Source organism: Schistocerca gregaria, chromosome 1 (assembly GCF_023897955.1).
Source record: "Schistocerca gregaria isolate iqSchGreg1 chromosome 1, iqSchGreg1.2, whole genome shotgun sequence".
NCBI classification, from domain to species: domain Eukaryota; kingdom Metazoa; phylum Arthropoda; class Insecta; order Orthoptera; family Acrididae; genus Schistocerca; species Schistocerca gregaria.
Window position 1 is genome coordinate 1,096,254,849 of NC_064920.1, and position 21,394 is coordinate 1,096,276,242.

The window sequence follows — 21,394 nt, forward strand, 5'->3', positions numbered from 1 at the left end:
ACCCAGAACAACCACCTCTGGTCGTAATAACGGCCTTCATACGCCTGGGCATTAAGTCAAACAGAGCTTGGATGGCGTGTACAGGTACAGCTGCTCATGGAGCTTCAACTCGGTACCACAGTTCATCGAGAGTAGTGACTGGCGTATTGTGACGAGCCATTTGCTCTGCCACCATTGACCAGACGTTTTCAATTGGTGAGATATCTGGAGAATGTGCTGCCCACGGCAGCAGTTGAACATTTTCTGTATACACAAAGGCCCGTACAGGACCTGCAACATGCGGTCGTGCATTATCCTGCTGAAATGTAGGGTTTCGCAGGGATCGAATGAACGGTAGAGCCATGGATCGTAACACATCTGAAATGTAACGTCCACTCTTCAAAGTGCCGTCAATGCGAACAAGAGGCGACCAAGACGGGTAACCAATGGCACTCCATACCATCACGCCGGGTGATACGCCAGTATGACGATGACGAATATATGCTTCCAATGTGCGTTCACCTCGATGTCGCCAAACACGGATGCGAGCATCATGTTGCTGTCAACATAACCTGGATTCATGCGAAAAATGACGTTTTGCCATTCGCGCACCCAGGTTCGTCGTTGAGTACACCATCGCAGGCGCTCCTGTCTGTGATGCAGCGTCAACGGTAATCGTAGCCATGGTCACCGAGCTGATAGTCCATGCTGCTGCAAACGTCGTCGAACTGTTCGTGCAGATGGTTGTTGTCTTGCAAACGTCCCCGTCTGTTGACACAGGAAATCGAGACGTGGCTGCACGATCCGTTACAGCCATGCGGATAAGATGCCCGTCATATCGACTGCTAGTGATACGAGGCCTTTGGGATCCAGCACGGCGTTCCGTATTACCCTCCTGAACCCACCGATTCCACATTCTGTTAACAGTCATTGGATCACGACCAACGCGAGCAGCAATGTCGCGATACGATAAACCGCAATCGCGACAGGCTACAATTCGACCTTTATCAAAGTCGGAAATGTGATGGTACGCATTTCTCCTCCTTACACGATGCATCACAACAACGTTTCACCAGGCAAAGCCGGTCAACTGCTGTTTGTGTATGCGAAATTGGTTGGAATCTTTCCTCATGTCATCACGTTGTAGGCGTCGCCACCGGCGCCAACCTTGTGTGAATGCTCTGAAAAGCTGATAATTTGCATATTATAGCATCTTCTTCCTGTCGGTTAAATTTCGCGTCTGTAGCACGTCATCTTCGAGGTGTAGCAATATTAATGGCCAGTAGTGTAGCATTCCTGGAAGAAAGGATATTGCGGCAACATGGCTTAGCCACAAATGTGGAATTTGTTGTGAAGATCGTGGAACATTCCCGCTGCTGCCCCTACAGTTTCGCGAAGTTTCGATCGGTAGTGGCCCTACACACAGCCCTCAAAACGGCGTCTGTTACGGAGGCGCGTTGCAAGCAGAGAGCAGCATTGTGTTTCTTTTGGTGGAATCGTAGAGAATCGGAGGCATTCACAGCCGCTTGTAGAATGTCTATGGAGAGCTGGCAGTGAGCAAACGCGCGGTGAGTCACTGGGCGAGGTATCTGTCACCACCACAACAAGGTCGCACAAATCTGTCCGACCTCCCACGTGCCGTCCGGCCGCACCCAGCTGTGACTCCTTCAGTGTTGGAAAGTGTGGAAACTCCGAGTCGAGGTGATGGACGGATCACAACCAAACACCTCGCCACACGACTGGGCGTCTCTTTTGGAAGCGTTGACACATTCGTCCTCCATTGTGCCCACTGGGCTCCTCTCGGCCTAACAGAAGACAATAAAGAGCAATGAAGGACCTGCTGTGCGGAATTGCTTGAGCATTACGAGACTGCACGTGACAATTTCTTGTAGAAAGTGGGTTTGACGATATTGGCGTGGAACAGATTAAAAACTTCGGCCTTGGCGTCAGGGACTGAATACTTGAACTTTTTAACGTGTGCCATGAAACCTTTCAAATCCCGAAACTGTGGAGGAAGTCAAAAGTGGTGGCCCTCCTTAAACCCGGGAAGGACCCAGGGTCTCCGAAGAGCTATCGACCCATAACCCTTCTCTGCCACCTGTTTAAGCTCTAGGAAAGACTGATCCTCAACAGAATAGAGAAGATCGCTGACTCGAAGCTAATTCCACACCAAGCAGGTTTTAGACCTGGAAAGTCCTGTACCACTCAAATTCTGGCATTGACGGAATGTATCGAGAATGGGTTTGAGAATAAACTAATCACCGGGCTGGCACTAGTCGACCTAAGTTCCGCCTATGCTACAGTAGATCACCGGACACTACTGCATAAAACCTACGAGACCCTGAAAGACTACCACCTAGTCAAGATAATCGAATCCCTGCTCCAAAATAGACAATTCTTCGTAATGCTTGAGGGGAAAAAGAGTCGATGGCGGAATCAGAAAAATGGGCTCGCCCAAGGGAGCGCGTTGACGCCAATACTATTCAACATACACTCCTCGAAATGGAAAAAAGAACACATTGACACCGGTGTGTCAGACCCACCATACTTGCTCCGGACACTGCGAGAGGGCTGTACAAGCAATGATCACACGCACGGCACAGCTGACACACCAGGAACCGCGGTGTTGGCCGTCGAATGGCGCTAGCTGCGCAGCATTTGTGCACCGCCGCCGTCAGTGTCAGCCATTTTGCCGTGGCATACGGAGCTCCATCGCAGTCTTTAACACTGGTAGCATGCCGCGACAGCGTGGACGTGAACCGTATGTGCAGTTGACGGACTTTGAGCGAGGGCGTATAGTGGGCATGCGGGAGGCCGGGTGGACGTACCGCCGAATTGCTCAACACGTGGGGCGTGAGGTCTCCACAGTACATCGATGTTGTCGCCAGTGGTCGGCGGAAGGTGCACGTGCCCGTCGACCTGGAACCGGACCGCAGCGACGCACGGATGCACGCCAAGACCGTAGGATTCTACGCAGTGCCGTAGGGGACCGCACCGCCACTTCCCAGCAAATTAGGGACACTGTTGCTCCTGGGGTATCGGCGAGGACCATTCGCAACCGTCTCCATGAAGCTGGGCTACGGTCCCGCACACCGTTAGGCCGTCTTCCGCTCACGCCCCAACATCGTGCAGCCCTCCTCCAGTGGTGTCGCGACAGGCGTGAATGGAGGGACGAATTGAGACGTGTCGTCTTCAGCGATGAGAGTCGCTTCTGCCTTGGTGCCAATGATGGTCGTATGCGTGTTTGGCGCCGTGCAGGTGAGCGTCACAATCAGGACTGCATACGACCGAGGCACACAGGGCCAACACCAGGCATCATGGTGTGGGGAGCGATCTCCTACACTGGCCGTACACCTCTGGTGATCGTCGAGGGGACACTGAATAGTGCACGGTACATCCAAACCGTCTTCGAACCCATCTTTCTACCATTCCTAGACCGGCAAGGGAACTTGCTGTTCCAACAGGACAATGCACGTCTGTATGTATCCCGTGCCACCCAACGTGCTCTAGAAGATCTCCCGATCTGTCCCCCACTGAGCATGTTTGGGACTGGATGAAGCGTCGTCTCACGCGGTCTGCACGTCCAGCACGAACGCTGGTCCAACTGAGGCGCCAGGTGGAAATGGCATGGCAAGCCGTTCCACAGGACTACATCCAGCATCTCTACGATCGTCTCCATGGGAGAATAGCAGCCTGCATTGCTGCGAAAGGTATACACTGTACTAGTGCCGACATTGTGCATGCTCTGTTGCGTGTGTCTATGTGCCTGTGGTTCTGTCAGTGTGATCATGTGATGTATCTGACCCCAGGAATGTGTCAATAAAGTTTCCCCTCCCTGGGACAATGAATTCACGGTGTTATTATTTCAATTTCCAGGAGTGTATATACAAACGAGTAACCAACTCCAGACAAAACCAAAACTTTTGTTTATGCAGACGACCTGACAATAACAGTTCAAGTCAACAGGTTTGAAGCCATCGAGGAGAAACTAGAAACCGCCCTTTTTACAATGTCAACCTACTACAAAAAGAATTCTCTAAAACCCAATCCCTCCAAAACTCAAGTGAGTGCATTCCATCTGAACTCGAAGCAGGCAAAGTACATGCTCAATGTTACCTGGGATGGGACATTACTGGAACACACAGATACTCCCACCTATCTTGGCGTCGTGTTGGACAGAACATTGACATACAAATATCATTGCGAAAAAACACGCAAGAAAGTAGAAGCACGAAATTCCCTAATACGAAAGCAGTCAAATAGCAAATGGGGTGCCAAACCTACGTGGTCAGAACTTCAGCCCAAGCTTTCTGCTTCTCAACTGCCGAATATGCCCGCCCGGTATGATGCAGATCCGTCCACGCAAAAAAGGTAGATATTCTCTTGAATGAAACCTGCAGGATAGTGGCAGGCTGCATGAAACCAACCCCCATAGAAAATCTTCACAGGGCCGCAGGTTGCACAAACCCGGACTCACGTAAGAAAGCCCATGAACATACCGAGAAGCTAAAACAAACCCTTGATGTCAGTCGCTCAATATTTGGCTCAGAGTGTGGCCCCAGCAGACTCAAATCCCGACGCCGTTTCCTAAGTTGCGCCTTAGATGAGCCCCCCATCTACTATCCACTAAGAGAGGACCCACCAAGCGGCGTTTCTGGTGATTGGAAAACCTGTAAAATGCTTAACCGCATCAGAACTGGGGTGGCTCCTGTGAAATCTAATCTGATCAAATGGGGTTTGTTGGACGAAAATAACGACAAATGCGACTGCGGCACTGGACAGGACATGGAACATCTCCTACAATGCCCTGCCTGCCCCCATAGATGCACCCTCGACGATCTATGGCTGGCTAAAGAAGAAGCAGTGGACATTGCCCAATACTGGGCAAACAAATTGTAGTTTCCGGACACGAAAAAGTAAAGTAAAGTAAATGTAGAAAATCGCCACAGGCAATGAAACCGGAAACAGAACGGCAATCCATGGGGCTGCGCCACACCACCTCACAACAGAAGAAAAAACCTGTTGTTTTCTGGGGCGAGCAACCACAGTCAGGCCGTGTCCGCTGCCGCCCGACTCCTCTCAACTTGCACGGTCACTGCCGCTTCCACCATTTAAAACTTAAAAAAAAAAAGATTTTTAAGTTTTAACTACCGCTTTCACCAGATGACGGCATATTGGACATGAATGGTGCGGAGTGGCTACAGGGCAATGTCCAACGTTACTTTGTCATACATAGCGTATATTGCCTGAGGATTCACCGGTAAGGGCGCGAAACCGGTCGCAGATTTAATAAAAATCATTCATACAGCCAGTGCGGAATTTTCTTTGAAAAAATACCGAAGAAAAAGTTCACAGTCGCGCCCACAGCTGATAGTCACGGAGATTGTCTTCTGTCACTCTGACGGAGATATTCTATTTGATGTCCATCCTCATGGTGCGACGATCAAGTCGGAAGTGTATTGTGCGACCCTCAGGAAATCCAAGAAACGACTCCAGCGTGTTCGCCCCCACAAAAATTAACTTCTTCTGAAATGATACAGGATTTGTTCTGGACATCGTTAAAAGAAAGGCGTTTTTCGTTGCGACGGAATCTTCTCACGAAATTCCAAACATCAGTTTTCTCCTCAGAATGCGAAATTTTTTTGTTGACACCGACCTACATAGGGCGGAACTATCAACACGATAAAATAAGGGAAATCAGAGCTCGTACGGAAAGATATAGGTGTTCGTTCTTCCCGCGCGCTATACGGGATTGGAACAATAGAGAATTGTGAAGGTGGTTCGATGAACTCTCTGCCAGGCACTTAAATGAGATTTGCAGAGAATCCATGTGGACGTGATGTAGATGATGACGCAAGGTCTCACACATCCGAGACGAGCTCACACAACTTCGCCGGACTGAACTTCTTCACCCGCCCTACGGCCCGGATCTCACATCTGTAGACTACCATATGTCTGTCCACTGAAGGATACACTCCATGGGAAGCAGTACTTGAGTGATGGGGAGGTTTCTGATGTAAAAAGGCGTTGGCTCTGACGTCGGCCAGTAGAGTGATATCACGTGGGCATACAGGTCCTCTCAGTAAGGTGGCGTAAGGCCCTCGCAATGAGCGGAGATTATGCTGAAAAATATGATTTTGTAGCCAACAGAGTGAGGAATAATATGGTGCATTGAAATCCTGAATAATACCAACCTGCTTTTAGAAATAAAAGTGTTGCATTACTTATCGAACGTCCCTAGTGTACAAGCACGCCTGAAATTTTCAAAATCAGTTCTCCGGAAAACGGTTGAGGGTTGCGCCGTCCTGTTATGTTGAAATCCAGGTCGTGCGCTGCGCACATCGTCGGTGAGGATCAGACTGGCGAGGCGAAGTTCGCACAGCCCCCTTGTCAGTACCCTTCCTCCTTGCGAGTATGTAGGGGGCTGTATGATCCGACAACAGAGTGAAATGGAGAGCCGACTGGAGTTCATCTGGAGGGTCTCCTCGTCTACTCCGGCGGCCGATGTCCTGCCCGCCCGCCAGACTCATACCTTACCGAATGAACTTAAAACTTGTTGGCAAAATCTCATTAGTTCTTCGATACAAAATGAGTAGTTTTCAAAATTTGTGCCTAAAGTAGGTGCTCTTCAGAAGAGAGTTAAGTATTCTACATACTATGAGATACAGAATCGAGGCATCAAAGAACAGAATGGATTTAGACCAGGTAGATCGCGTTTTAAAGATTTTTTGAAGGTGATTGTCAACAGCCATCAAGTAATGTATAAAATGCATGTTTGACCATCCGCTGCTTTTATTTTATACCCAAATATCGACCGTTTCAGTCATGGACCATCTTCACGGATTAGGTTAAAACAGTTTGTCACCACATCACACCAGTCATTACATAAATAATGGCCACGTCTCATGTGTAGAGGACTTTTAGAGGCCAGCACTCACTTCTGATCTTCTCTTTAGTATTGCTCGGTTTACTCTTATTGCTGGTATGTTTTCTTCCAAAAGTCCTGTCCGACCAGATACAGTCCGCTGTTAGCAGCGGTGGCGCGAGGTCGTCGTGCCCGCGTCCCCCTGTTGGCGCACCGCGCGCGCCAGTGTTTACTGTTTACCTCCCGCTGCGGCGAGTGCCACGCGTCCGTGTCTCGGTAGTGCCATGGCGCACTCGTATCGCAAGTCCACAATTAAGATCACATTTCAAGCGAACTACGCAAGACCTCGAGCACTTGACGTTGAACGTTTCATCCGAGAAGAACTGCATATTGCACCTCAAGACATCATTGGGATCCACTTTTCTATAACACAAAGTGTCGTCTATATAAAAATGATCAATGAAAAGGCGTGCACTGATGTTGTGTGCCGACACGCTCATGGACTTAAATTTAAGCATTCTGATGGTCACATAGGAACTGTCACGATCGACCACGCTGGATTAGGCCTTCGCACTCTGAGGGTCTTCGAGCTGCCATTCGAAGTCCCGCCAGATGTTGTGATGACAGCTTTCAAACCGTACGGCAACGTGCTAAGCCACTTGGCTGAAAAATGGCAAACGTTTGAGACGTACCCCGTCTTAAATGGAGTGAGACAAATTAAGTTGAACTGACGAAGCATGTGCCATCCTATCTTGTAATTGGCGGCTGCAGAGCCATTATCATGTACGACGGACAACCGCGTACTTGCGCCGGCTGTGGCCAGGAAGGACATGTCCGATCGGCATGCATTCAACGCCGACTGACTCAGACACCGGTCGGTGAAGTTCCATCCCCGGCGACGCCTACTTCACTCCCCATCACGTATGCAGTGGCTGCAACCGCAACAGCTGTTCCTGCCCAGGATCGTAGCACCATATTGCAGTCAGTGGGCGATGACCGTGTGGCGGACAGCATATCCCCCTCTACGACGCCTTCGGCAGACTTGCCTCAAGACGGTGATCAATTGTGCCACCAAGACGAGCCTAAAGAGAAGATGGAAGTAGAAACTAAAATTGTCCCAACCTCTGCCTTCCTACCAATGGAGACCGCATCAGATGATTGTCGCCCGCACTCTGACACAGAACAACATGTCCGGAAACAACGGTCCCCTCGAAAACGGAAGAAACGGCGCCATACGCCGTCCGATGATTGCCTGCTTCGGATGTGCGACCCAGACGAATATCCGGCGTCGGACGACGCTCAGGACTCTACCACCGCAACTCAACCTTCCCATCACGATGCTACGGCGGATACAATTTCTGAGCCTCGGTCTGACAACATCACTTCTGCTACTGAACATACGCGCAAGCGCTCTACTGACAGCACTAATCAACAGTTACCAATTGCTGCATCTGATTCTTGGGCGGATGATGTCGAGGATGAGCCACAGCACCAGGAGGATGCCGAAGGAAGAGATGCTCCCTCGGCTGCACCCAGCACCAGCCAACTACAGTGACTACGGCTGTATCGTCAGCCTCTGTGGGGCCGCCCCTGCCGCCCACACCTGGCCTCCTACACAACCCAGTTGCCGACCTGGCTGACCAAACATACCGTCTAGCGACGATTAACATCAACAACATACGTGCCCAAAATAAACTAGCGATGCTACAGGATCTACTCAACGCAGCAGACATCGACATTGCGCTCCTTCAAGAGGTGTATGCCGCCGACTTCAAGGGACCCTATGGCTACCAGACTTGGGTCTCACATGCGTCTGCCAATGGCAGTGGTGTGGCGATCCTCCTCCGCGACGGTATATCCGCAGAAGACGTCGAGTATCTCCCTGACGCCAGAGGCATGGCTCTTACTATCCAAGGAGTCAAACTTATTAACATCTATGCACCGTCAGGATCTGGTCGGCGTCGCGAACGATCCACCTTTTTCGCTCATACAATCACGCCCCTCTTTATGGGCCGTCAGGACGCCTTGATAATGGGAGGGGACTTCAACTGTAGCCAAGCACCTAAGGATCAGTTACCACATCATTCTCCATGCGCAGAACTTACGACAATTATAAATAATCTTCAATTGGTGGACTCGTGGGAACATGTTTGTGGCGATCGGCCCGGATTTACTCACTACACCAGCCATTCCTCCAGCCGCATCGACCGGATTTACATCTCGCGCTCCATAGCTGTGGGGACAAGAGCTGCCGATGTTTGGCCCACAGCTTTTTCTGACCACGACGCCTACATCTACGCTATTACCCTCGGCCGCCAGAAGATATGGCACAGCCGTGGCCCTTGGAAGTTGAACGTCGCTCACCTAGCTTCTCAGGAATGCCGCCGCCTTATAGAGAACACGTGGGACTCTTGTAGCCGCCGGCGTGGCACCTACCGGTCTACACTGTCGTGGTGGTTACTCTGCGCCAAACCAGCCCTCCGGAAGACCTTGATAGGCTACGGCCGAGATGTTGCAGCATGGAAGAGACATACCATGGACTTTTACTACAGCATCTTAAGGGAATGTGCAATACTGCCGTACTCACCTGCACGGCAGGTGACGGTGAACCGTGCCAAGGCACAGATCATCAGATTAACACGTTGCCACCTTGAGGGTGCGATCGTCAGAGCGCGCACTCAAGACAGAGTGGCACAGGAGGAACCGTCTATGTACCACGTCATTGCAGAACGACGGCGCCGACGCAGGACACTGATCCAAGCTATCACGACGGAAGACGGACGACGCCTTGATACCCAGCGCGACATAGGAAACGCCCTTTATGCTCACTACACTATGCTGTACTCGGAACATCGACATTCCCCAGAGGTGATCGCCAAAGTCTCTCAACTCACTTATGGCTCGATCTCTCCGGCAGCGGCGGCGGATTTGACTGCTGATGTAACGGAAGAGGAAATCATTGAAACAATACAGGCTGGGGCTGCTCATAAGTCCCCGGGACCTGATGGCCTTCCTCTGGAATTTTACCGGACGTACCAACAATTGCTGGCACCAGCGTGGACTGATATTTGCCGCGATCTTATGTCTCCCACGACGCAGATACCTGGGGCTTTCCTAGAAGGACTGATAGTGCCCATACACAAACCACGAGGCGGATCCAGGATCAGTGACTATCGGCCCTTGACCTTACTCAACAGTGACTTGAAGATTTTCACCCGGCTTCTGGCGGCACGCCTAAAGCGATCAGTACGATGTGTTGTGTCGCAGGACCAGGCATCGTTAGGTGGTGACCATAATATTCGCACTGCATTGTGCCGATATAGAGATACGAGGGTCAGTCAAAAAGTAATGCCTCCTATTTTTTTTTCTACGTTTAATTGTCAGGAAATTTAAATGCAATTACATAGGTTGAAAACCACAACATTGAGGATCATTTTGTCATTTTTCAATGTAATCTCCGCCCATCTCTACAGTTTTGGTCCATCTTTGAACAAGGGAATGTATCTCAGCACGGTAAAAATCACAGCTCTGCTTCCTAAGCCATTGACGCACGGATGTTTTGACGGCCGACTCATCTTCAAAATGAATCCCACGATGAGCTTCTTTTAGTGGCCCGAACAGATGGAAGTCTGATGGTGCCAGGCTAGGGCTGTATGTGGGATGAGGCAAAACTTCCCATCCAATTTTGACAATCTCGTCAGAGGTGTGACGACTGGTGTGTGGTCTTACATTGTCATGCAAAAGAAGAACATCTGCCATTGCTTTTGTTGGGCGAACTCGCTGAAGACGTGCTTTAAGTTTTTTGAGGGTTGTGACGTATTGAACAGAATTTATTGTGCATCCCTGCTCCAAAAAATCAACCAGAATCACACCCTCTGTATCCCAGAAAACTGTTGCCATAACTTTCCCTGCCGATCGCACAGTTTTGAATTTTTTCTTCCTCGGCGAGCTTGTGTGACGCCACTCCATTGACTGCCTCTTTGATTCGGGTTCAAAAAAATTCACCCATGTTTCGTCCCCGGTCACAGTTTTTTTCAGAAACTCATCTCCCTCCAAACGGAAGCGCTGCAAGTGTTGGGAGGCTATTGTTTTCCTTGCCTCTTTATTCTGATCGGTTAACATTCTTGGAACCCACCGTGCACAAAATTTTGAGTACCCCAATTGTTTAATAATCGTGATCACACTGCCTTTACTAAGAGAAATAATGCGACACACTTCATCTGCAGTCACCCGACGGTCACCACGAATGATGTCATCAACTTGCTGAATGTTGTGTGGAGTCACTGCACTCACCGGCCTGCCGCTCCGCTTTTCGTCAGTCAACGGTGTTTGCCCTTCAGCTTCCTTACAACGACGAACCCATCGTCTAACAGTGCTGACATCCACTGTCACAACACCATACACCTTCTTCAGTCTTTCATGAATGCGTATGGGCGTTTCACCTTCTGCATTCAAGAATTCAATCACACAACGCTGTCTCAAACGAACATCGATGTCGGCCATCTTACAAACTTCTGCTGTGCTGCCACCTGTTGACACAGAAAGTTACTACTGCAGTGGATTGCAGAAGAAGGTTTGAGGAATGGCGCCAATTTCAAATTTTTCACTTAACTTAATTTTTTTAAGTAGAAAAAAAATGGGAGGCATTACTTTTTGACCGACCCTCGTATGATCGCGCTAGCCAAAGCTCGCCAACTGCCAGGAGTTTTGGCCTCACTCGACTTTAGCCAGGCCTTTGACAGAGTCGGCCACACATTTTTGATGGAGGTACTGCGACACATGGGGTATCCGGACGTTATAGTTAATGTACTGATGCGTCTCCTACGCGGCGCGACGTCCAAGGTGTTATATAATGGCCGTCTTACGCCGCCGATACAGATCCAGCGATCGGTGCGACAAGGCTGCCCTCTTTCGGCGATATTGTACGCCCTCGTCTTGGAACCACTCCTCTGCGGCCTCCGACAACGCCTGACCGGGATGTCCCTTGGTGGACACACTTTCTGCTGCACTGCCTATGCAGATGATCTGGTACTCCTTCTACGCAATAATGACGATGTTCGTGCAACACTGGCGTGGGTGGCGACCTACGGCGCGGCATCTGGGAGCCATCTCAATCTCCACAAATCACACGTTCTGTCTATAGGCAGAGGCCTACCCGACGAGAACGTCGCACCGCTACGAATCAGTGACACAATCCGCTGTCTTGGCATTGATTTCACATCTGACATGAAACGTTCAACAGCCCTTAACTACAGGCGTTTATTGAATCAGATGAGAGCAGGAATAAGTGACCACCGTTTGAGGCATCTAGACCTCCTGCAACGGACACGATATGCTAACGTCTATTTGGCGTCACGTATCCCCCATTTTGCACAGATACTCCCCATACCACCTACCCTGGCTCACCGCATGTTGGCGGTTTTGGGATCCTTTGTTAATACGGGCATGTTATTTAAGATTCGTTACGAGTCCCTAAGCCTCCCGAGGAGCAGAGGGGGTTTAGGCCTTTGTCATGTCCAGAACAGAGCAAAGGCCCTGTTTGTCAGCTGTCACCTGCAACTGTGGCGACGAAGTCCGACGTGCCTCACAAGTCTCTTACTGGAAGCCTTACGACCAATCTCACTCGCACCCCCTGTGATGATATCGGACATCCCAGCACCTTTCTTCTACATTAGCCAGTTCTTCCTTGAATTAAGCTACATCCGCACTGCACTACTACCCACACGCTTGATGATGACGAGGGCGATATATGCTGCCATGCAAATGAACATGACGCCGAATGTGATTGAAAGCAAACACCTCAATACAAAGTGGCGCGGTGTGTGGCAGGCAGTGAATGCCACCACCCTTGACACTGAGGTGCAATCTCCATGGTACGTAACTGTTAATGGGAAACAGTTGTGCCAGTCCCGCCTACATCGCATCCACCTCGCTGATTCCCCCTTGTGTGCCACATGCCAAGTGATTGACACAGATGAACATCGTTTCGAATGCGGGTCGGCAAAGGACGTATGGTATTTGGTGCGTCAGATATTGGCTTTTCTCACACGCACGACTCCTGACAGGATAACTACCCGATCACTTCTTTTCCCTGATAAGATTTATTTCCCAAGAGCAAAAACGAACTCTGTGACGTGGATCAGCGGCCACGCTGTTCACTACCTCTTCGGTAACGGCGAAAAGACAGTACCCGATTTTTGGTATTACCTCAACGAACGACATTGTGCGATCGTCAAGAACCCTAAATATAGGCAATATTTTTCTAATTTCCTTTGGAGCGCATTCCATAATCCGCCTCGCAGCTGGATTATCGATGACATGAGATGATAACCATAGCACCTCTTCCCAGTTCCATTTTTTTATGAGATTTGAACAAACAGCGGAAACAACACAGCAACGAGAAGACAGTCATCGAAAAATTCGCAGCGGGCTATAGTATGGAGCATCCTTTGTCGTAACGGGACGACTTCCTATTATTCTGTTTATGTAGCCGAAGAGGAACGGCCTTCCTTTTATACATTTGTATAAAAATAAAATGAAATAAAAGTAAAAAAAAGCAGAAAAACAAACCTTCCAAAATCCTTTTTTTCTCATTTTTGTTAAAAAAGCGGCTACGATAGCTGGCTATTAAAAAAATGCCTATTTGTGTTACGTATGCATTTTGTAATAATAATAAAAAAGAGGGTTACCAGCTCTCTGTAATTAAAAAAAATAAAAATAAAAATAATAATAATAAAAAAAGGGGTAGCGTCTTTAATAAAAAAAAAAGATAGCTGAGTGGTTAGCGTGCCGGATTGTCGTCCTAGGGGCCCAGGTTCGATTCCCGGCTGTGTCGGAGATTTTTCTCCGCTCAGAGACCGGGTGCTGTGTGGTCTTCATCATCATTTCATCCCCATCCGGCGCGCACGTCGCCCCCTGTGGCGTCGACTGTAGTAAGACCTGCACCAAGGCGGCCGGACCTGCCCCGCAAGGGGCCTCCCGGCTAATGACGCCAAACGCTCATTTCCATTTCTAAAAGTCCCGTGTTGTATATTGATGTTCATGACGTGCTCTACACATGAGACGTGGTCATTATTTAAGTAATGACAATTGTGATATTGTGGCCTAAACTGTTTTAACCCTAATCCGAGAAGGTGGTCCATGACTAATACCGGTTGATATTTGGGTGTAAAATAAAAGCAGCTGATGGTCAAACATCCATTTTATACATTACTTGATCGCTGTTGACAGCCACCTTCCAAAACTCTTCAAAACTTGATCTACCTGGTCTAAATCCATTCTGTTCTTTGATGCCTCGATTCGGTATCTCAAAGTATGTAGAGTACTTAACTCTCTTCTGAAGAGTACCTGAAGCCCGTCGATATTTGGCTTTAAAATAAAACCAGCTGGTGGTCAAACATGCATTTTATAGAGATCGCATTTTGATACTACACTCTAAGACAAGAAGAACGACGTCCCATAAAGGTATTACTCGAACTAGACGTAAACAGGTAGATTTGAGTTGGATTTACAGCCAAACAAATGATTATAATTTCGGAAAAATTGGATGATTTATTTAAAAGAAAGAGCTTCATAAATTGAGCAAGTCAGGAGAACGTTGGTGGATCTCTGGCCGTTCTGGAAGCAGATATTCGTTGTTGGATTTCCGCCTGAGGAACGGAGTGGCAAATTCTGTCCAAATGGCGCCTTTGGTAGTCAAAAACCCGATATGGTTGGAGGACCCTGACCAAAACTCTCCAAACGTTCTCAGTTGGGGAGAGATCCGGCGACGTTGCTGGCCAACGTACGGTTTGGAAAGCATAAAGACAAGCAGTAAAAACTCTCGCCATGTACAGGCGGGCATTGTCTTGCTGAAATCTAAGGGGCAGGATGGCTTTCCATGAAGGGCAATAAAACGGGGCGCAGGGTAGCGCCCTCGTACCTCTGTGCTGTAATGGTAAGCAGATGACAACCAAAGGGGTCCTGCTATGAAATAAAATGGCTCTCGAGACGGTCACTCTCGGATGTCGCGCTGTACGGCGAGCAACAGTCAAGTTGGTATGGCACCTCTACCCGCGGCATCTCAGGTCTTCACTGGTCATCAGAGCTCAGTTCAAAGTGGAACTCCTAACTAAAGACAATTCTACTCCCGTCAATGAGATTACAGGGCGAAGACCTTTCTGGAGACTCCCCAGGCGGCGGTGAGAACCAACATGACCATCGCCTGCCACACAGCACGTCAAACAGAGTGATGGTCTGGGGTGCCGTTTCTTTTCATAGCAGGACTCCTTTGGTTGTCATCTGTGGCACCCTTACAGCACAGCGGTACGTCGACGATATTCTACGCCGCGTTTTACTGCTGTTCAAGGCAAAACATCGCGGATTCACATTTCAGCAAGATAATGCCCGCCCGCAAACTACGAGAGTTTCTACTGCTTGTCTTCGTGCTTATCAAACCCTACCTTGGCCATCAAGGAGATCGGGCCCTCTCCCGGGTTCCCGGGTTCGATTCCCGGCGGGGTGAGGGATTTTCTCTGCCTGACTGTGTATTGTGTGCTGTCCTTAGGTTAGTTAGGTTTAAGTAGTTCTAAGTTCTAGGGGACTGATGACCCATAGTGCTCAGAGCCATTTTGAACCATTTTTTTCGGACCCCCTCTGGAACTGTTTATTATGTGCAGGATGCTCCAAGCAGTTCGGCATTTCGAGCCAACTGGAGAGAATCTGGCCCGATATCTCGCAGGAGGACATCCAACAACCCTATCGCGCAATGCCAAGCCGAATAACTGCTTACATATGGACCACAGGTGGAGTTAACTCGTTGACTAGCTCGAGTTGTGAAGCTCGTTCTCTTGAGCAAAACGTCCACGTTTCTGAAATTGTAATAATTTGTGTGTATGTACATGTACTGTAATGTTATGTGAGACTCACTGCCCTTTTTTTACACTAATTCCTGCCTGATTTTATTCTGAGAAGCTCAGTAATGTATGCAAATATCGTAAATGTAAATGTGATTCAAAAAGTACTTGAAGTGAAGTGAAGCGCAGCTGGACAGCAAGAAACTCTTTAGCGCGCAATCCCCGAACTCGGGACTTTCGTCTTTCGAGAGCAAATTATTGGGTAGCGCAGTTGGTTGAGAAAGGTTCAAAAATGGCTCAGAGCACTACGGGACTTAACTGCTGAGGTCATCAGTCCCCTAGAACTTAGAACTACTTAAACCTAACTAACCTAAGGACATCACACACATCCATTCCTGAGCAGGATTCGAGCCTGCGACCATAGCGGTCGCGCGGTTCCAGGCTGTAGCGCCTAGAACCGCTCGGCCACTTCAGCCGGCGTAGAGAAAGGTCTCGAGTTCGAGTCTTGGTCCGGCACACAGTTTTAATCTGCCAGGAAAGTTTCATATCAGCGCACACTCCGCTGCAGAGTGAAACTCTCATTCAAGAAGACTAGGTATATACATTTACAGGTAAAATGTGGCACCAACGAATGAAAAATAATGACTACAGTGTTGATGATATATTAGCAATAATTATACTATTACTGTTGTAAACCTTGAATCTACACACTAATTGTTATTTGCTGACCTGTTCAGCACTTAAGATTGACAGTCTTTATGTGTATTTTATATGAATACGTACAAGCAAGACGGTTGTATGGCGAAAATGCCGGAAACAAATAACGAACGAACATAATAATAACGCACGTTCTCTTTGCCCTTACCAGCTATGGCGGGCGAGCTCTTAATAGAGTCAGTGCTGGTGTCGAAGCTTCGTTTAAATTGAAATGTCCCTCCCGCTTTATTAGGTTATCCGACATATTTAGTTCCACAGAGTTCTTAACCACGCTGTTCCAGAACCTTGCCGTCGGCGCCATGATATTGTCCTTGTCGTATTTCATTCCTCTAAAACTTGTGTTTATCTTGGCGCACGTACGTTATAGCTAAAAAAAAAAAAACAGCTGAAACATATCCGTATTTTCAGCGAATATGCGGGGTAAAAGTGCGGATACCACATTCGAAGTCCGATCGTTTTGTGCACCGCCTAACTCAATTGCGGCACTGGCGTACGGGTACGAGGGGGCACCCAAAAGTGACAAGAATTTTTCTGTGGCAGCTGGTAGAACTCTAGTTACGAATTCTCCCGCTACGTGCTTTCATTAGACATCATTTTGCACGAGTGTGAAGCTCACAAAGGGACTTCATGTGACTCAGCCTTGGTTCGTTGACAAGCCACTTGGAGCGCTGCAAGTTTAATAGTCCACCATTTCGCTTTATTGTTGGTTGATTTTTAGTCTTCTAAACTTGTTTTTCTTTCATTGTTGACAGAAGTTAATTTAGTCACATTGTCCTACTGATTACAGCTTCTCGTATGTACTGCACTATTTGAATTCTATAGTAGAAATGTTGCTTGTATTCGGATTTCATCCGTGTCGCATCCGTAACATTGCGTGGGTTAATGAATCGATATTTGTTTTCGTTTCATCTGAAACAGAAGCTGCCTTCGTTACATGGTCTTCTGTGGAGTTGTGTGTATCTGTTACACCTCACGAATCTGTCTGTGAACTGCACGATTTAAATGCAATTTAAATATATTGCTCGAATTCTGGTTATTTTTGTTTGTATTATTTTCCGCACTTTCTCGAATTTAGTGAAGAACTCCATGTTAGCAGGTTTTGACAGTATTGGTATTCAGTTTCATTGCATCCTGTCACGGAATGAGTGTATAATTCTGCTTTGAATATGTTGCTTCTTGCCACTGAGTGCCATGCATTTCCCTGTGGTTTGTGGAATACGATGTAGATGTACACTATGTGATCAAAAGTATCCGGACACCCTCAAAAACATACTTTTTTCATACTAGGTGCATTGTGCTGCCACCCACTGCCAGGTATTCCGTATCAACGACCTCAGTAGTCATTAGACATCGTGAGGGAGTAGAATGGGGAGCACCGCAGAAATCACGGACTTCGAACGTGGTCAGGTGATACGGTGTCACTTCTGTCATACGTCTGTACGCTAGATTTTCACACTCATAAACATCCCTAGCTCCATTGTTTCCGATCTGATAGTGAAGTGGAAACGTGAAGGGACATGTACGCACAAAAGCGTGCAGGCCGACTTCGTCTTTTGACTGACACAGACCGCCGACAGTTGAATGTGTAATAAGCAGACATCTATCCAGATCATCACACAGGAATCCCAGATTGCATCAGGATCCACTGCAAGTATTATGATGGGCGGGAGGTGAGAAAACCTGGCGGCTGATCATAAGCTACACATCAGGCCACTAAATGCCGAACGACGCGTCAATTGCTGTAAGGAGCGTAAATATTGGACGATTGAACAGTGGAAAACCGTTGTGTGGAATGACGAATCACGGTACACAACGTGGCGATCAGATGGCAGGGTGTGAGTATGGCGAATGCCTGGTGAACGTCATCTGCCAGCCTGTGTAGTGTCAACAGCTAAAATCGGAGGCGGTGGTGTTATGGTGTGGGCTTGCACTCCTTATTGTTTTGCGTGGCATTATCACAGCACAGGCCTACATTGATGTTTTAAGCACCTTATTGCTTCTCATTGTTGAAGAGCAATTCGGGGATGGCGACTGCATGTTTCAACACGATCCAGCATCTGTTCATAATGCACGGCCTGTGGCGGAGTGTTTACAAGACAGTAACATCCCTGTAATGGACTGGCCTTCACAGAGTTGCCGCCCGGCGTAGCCGTACGGTCTAGGGCTCCTTGCCACGGTTCGTGCGGCTCCTCCCGTCGGAGGTTCGAGCCCTCCCTCGGGCATGGGTGTGTCTGTCGTAAATAGCGTACGTTACTTTAAGTTAAATTAAGTAGTGTGTAAGCATAGTGACCTATGACCTCATCAGTATGGTCCCAGAGGAACTTACCAAAAATTTCCAAATTTTCCACAGAGTCCTGACCTGATTCACATAGAACATCTTTCGGATGTTTTGGAACGCCGACTTCGTGCCAGGCCTCACCGAACGACATCGATACCTCTCCTTAGTGCAGCACTCCGTGAAGAATGGGCTGCAGTTCCCCAAGAAACCTTCCAGCAACTGGCTGAACGTATGTCTGTGGAAGTGGAAGCTGTCATCAAGTCTGAGGGGTGGCCAACGCCATACTGAATTCCAGCATTACCGATGGAGGACGCCACGAACTGGTAAGTCATTTTCAACCAGGTGTCTGGGTACTTTTGATCACATAGTGTAGATGAGTGTATAGTCTTGAGGACTACAGCATTCTTCCTTGCCAATGCTGAAAATGCAATAGTATTTACGTAAATGTTTTCGAAGTTTATTAACAGGTACTACAAAGGCTACATTTTAACAGGTCACTGAAAATTTCGGTGACCTCCTTTAGATGAGAGAGTACGAAAAAGAGATGCGAACAAAAATAACGTGGAATACCTGTAATAAACTTACAGTGCAATCGAGCAGTAACCAGTAGAGGAGAGTCCACAGAATACCGTGCGACGAAACTAGCTTCTGTTTCATATGACACAAAAACAAATATGGAATCATTTATCCCACCCAGTATTAAGGAGGAGAGCCAAAAGTAACAGATTACGAACAACGTATTTACAGTGCAATTCAAAGAGTGCAATACACACAATAAGGTCATAATCATGAACGTAATTTCCACTTGACAGCTACGAGGTCGACATAACAATATCGTATTTTACAGATAAATACTCTTTATCACCAGAATACGAGAACCACCAGTAAAGTATAAATGATTAAATATTGTCATATACCACCCGTTTTTCGCAAAATAAGAATACATATTATAGCGTCATATTTATCCGAAATCGAGTTTCACCGTCAGGCCACTGGGAGCGCTACTGTCGGCCTCTGTTCCGGTATCGAAACCTGGATCCTATAGTTCTGATATTTTGGTGTTCTGTACTATTTTGTACCAGTTACCTATCGATATTAATATGGAAACGTTATTGTGGTCAGTGTGACTGTTCCCGTAAGCGCTTTTTTACGTGTTACGCGAATTTTCAAGAGCAGACATTAAATGCCAACCTGCTAACATGCGGCTCTATTTCCTATTAGGAAACTCAATAGTAGGAATTGTCACAGTGCTCCAGGTGGCTAAGGGAGAGGAAGCTAAGAGCCAGGCAAGGGTTTAAGAGTGGCTGCTCTCGTTTTAAAAGTGATCAAATGTCAACTAAAAACGTATCACGATCCGAGCGCGCCTTAGCTTCCACATGGACGAAAACACTGAAAATATCCGTCTTGCTATCATGAATGAAGAAAGGAAGAAATGAAGGGTGGAAGGAAGGAAAGAAGATTGGGTTTAATGTCCCATCGACGAGGTCATTAGAGAGAGAGAGCACAAGCTCTGAGTGCGTCAACAACGGGGAAGGAAATCGGCCGTGCCCTTTTCAAAGCAACCATCCTGGCATTTTCCTGGAGCGATTTAGGGTAATCAAGGAAAACTTAAATCTGGATGGCCGAGCGCGAGTTTGAACCGTCGTCCTCCAGCATTTGAGTCGAGGTTGCTAACCAATGATGCTTCGATCATGTTTGATCGCATAAAACTATCGATGAACTGATGACTTGAATATCAGGCTAAAGAATTTTGAGTGAAGGTCTGAAGATGAAACGTGTTGTAGCAAAATTCGTTCCGCGTATTGTTTCTGACAATGAGAGAGCCACTGGTCTGCGCGTGTGTGGGAATTGGAAGAACATTCAGAAATTGATCTGGATTTTGAAGAAAAAGTCATCGCGCACGGCGAATTGTGGTGTTCTGGATACGAGTCAGAAACCAAATAACGACCGAGCGAATGAAAGATTCTTTCACGACCAAGACCAAAGAAAGCAAAGCAGATGAGATCTCATGTGAAGACAGTTTTATTTTTTCGACCTTAGTGGGATCGTCCACCATGAACTCTACCCCCAGAATACCACAGTTAATCATAAGTACTACCCTGAAGTGCTGGAACTATTACGCGAAGCAGTGAGAAAAAAACGATCCGGATTGCAACCAGCAGATGGGCTTTTGCATCACGATAACGTCCTTGCGGGCACACCACTGCCCAAAAAGATGCTTTTGTTCAGATAATGTACACTTCCAGAAAATAATGAATCACTGTCAAGGACTGTGTACAGTAGTACCAGGGCATATTGTGGGGTTGTAGTGTTAGTGACTCATTTGTCATGGTCATCGGCGATCAGATGGAGATCAGGAGGCCCATGTGTGGGTCCCCTGTTTTGACTCCTCAGGCAGTAACTGTGCTGAGTTTAGAGGTGAACAGTATTTGCAACATTCATTCTACGGTACAACCATGCCCCAGCGATGAGTACGCACTCGTCTGGATTAGCTTCAGCCATATGAATGGGATCGCACTCGGGACGCTGCATGACGTATCGACGGATTGCTACACATGTTGGACGCAGTGTATCGGTGTAGTTGCTTTCAGCAGTGGTCTGCTGAGCCCCAAGTTGTAGACCAGGTTCTGGACGTCCGCGTAGAGCAAACGCTCGTCAAGACTCAAGAATTCTACCGATGGCCGACCGAACATCATCCAGGGACGAAATCCGGACACATGT

General features: G+C 47.9%; 1 protein-coding gene across 1 annotated transcript in view; it reads right to left on the reverse strand.

The window, feature by feature from the left end:
- Positions 1-21,394, reverse strand: part of LOC126282200 (tubby-related protein 4) — a 1,357,172-nt gene that overhangs the window by 191,454 nt on the left and 1,144,324 nt on the right. The window lies entirely within an intron of this gene.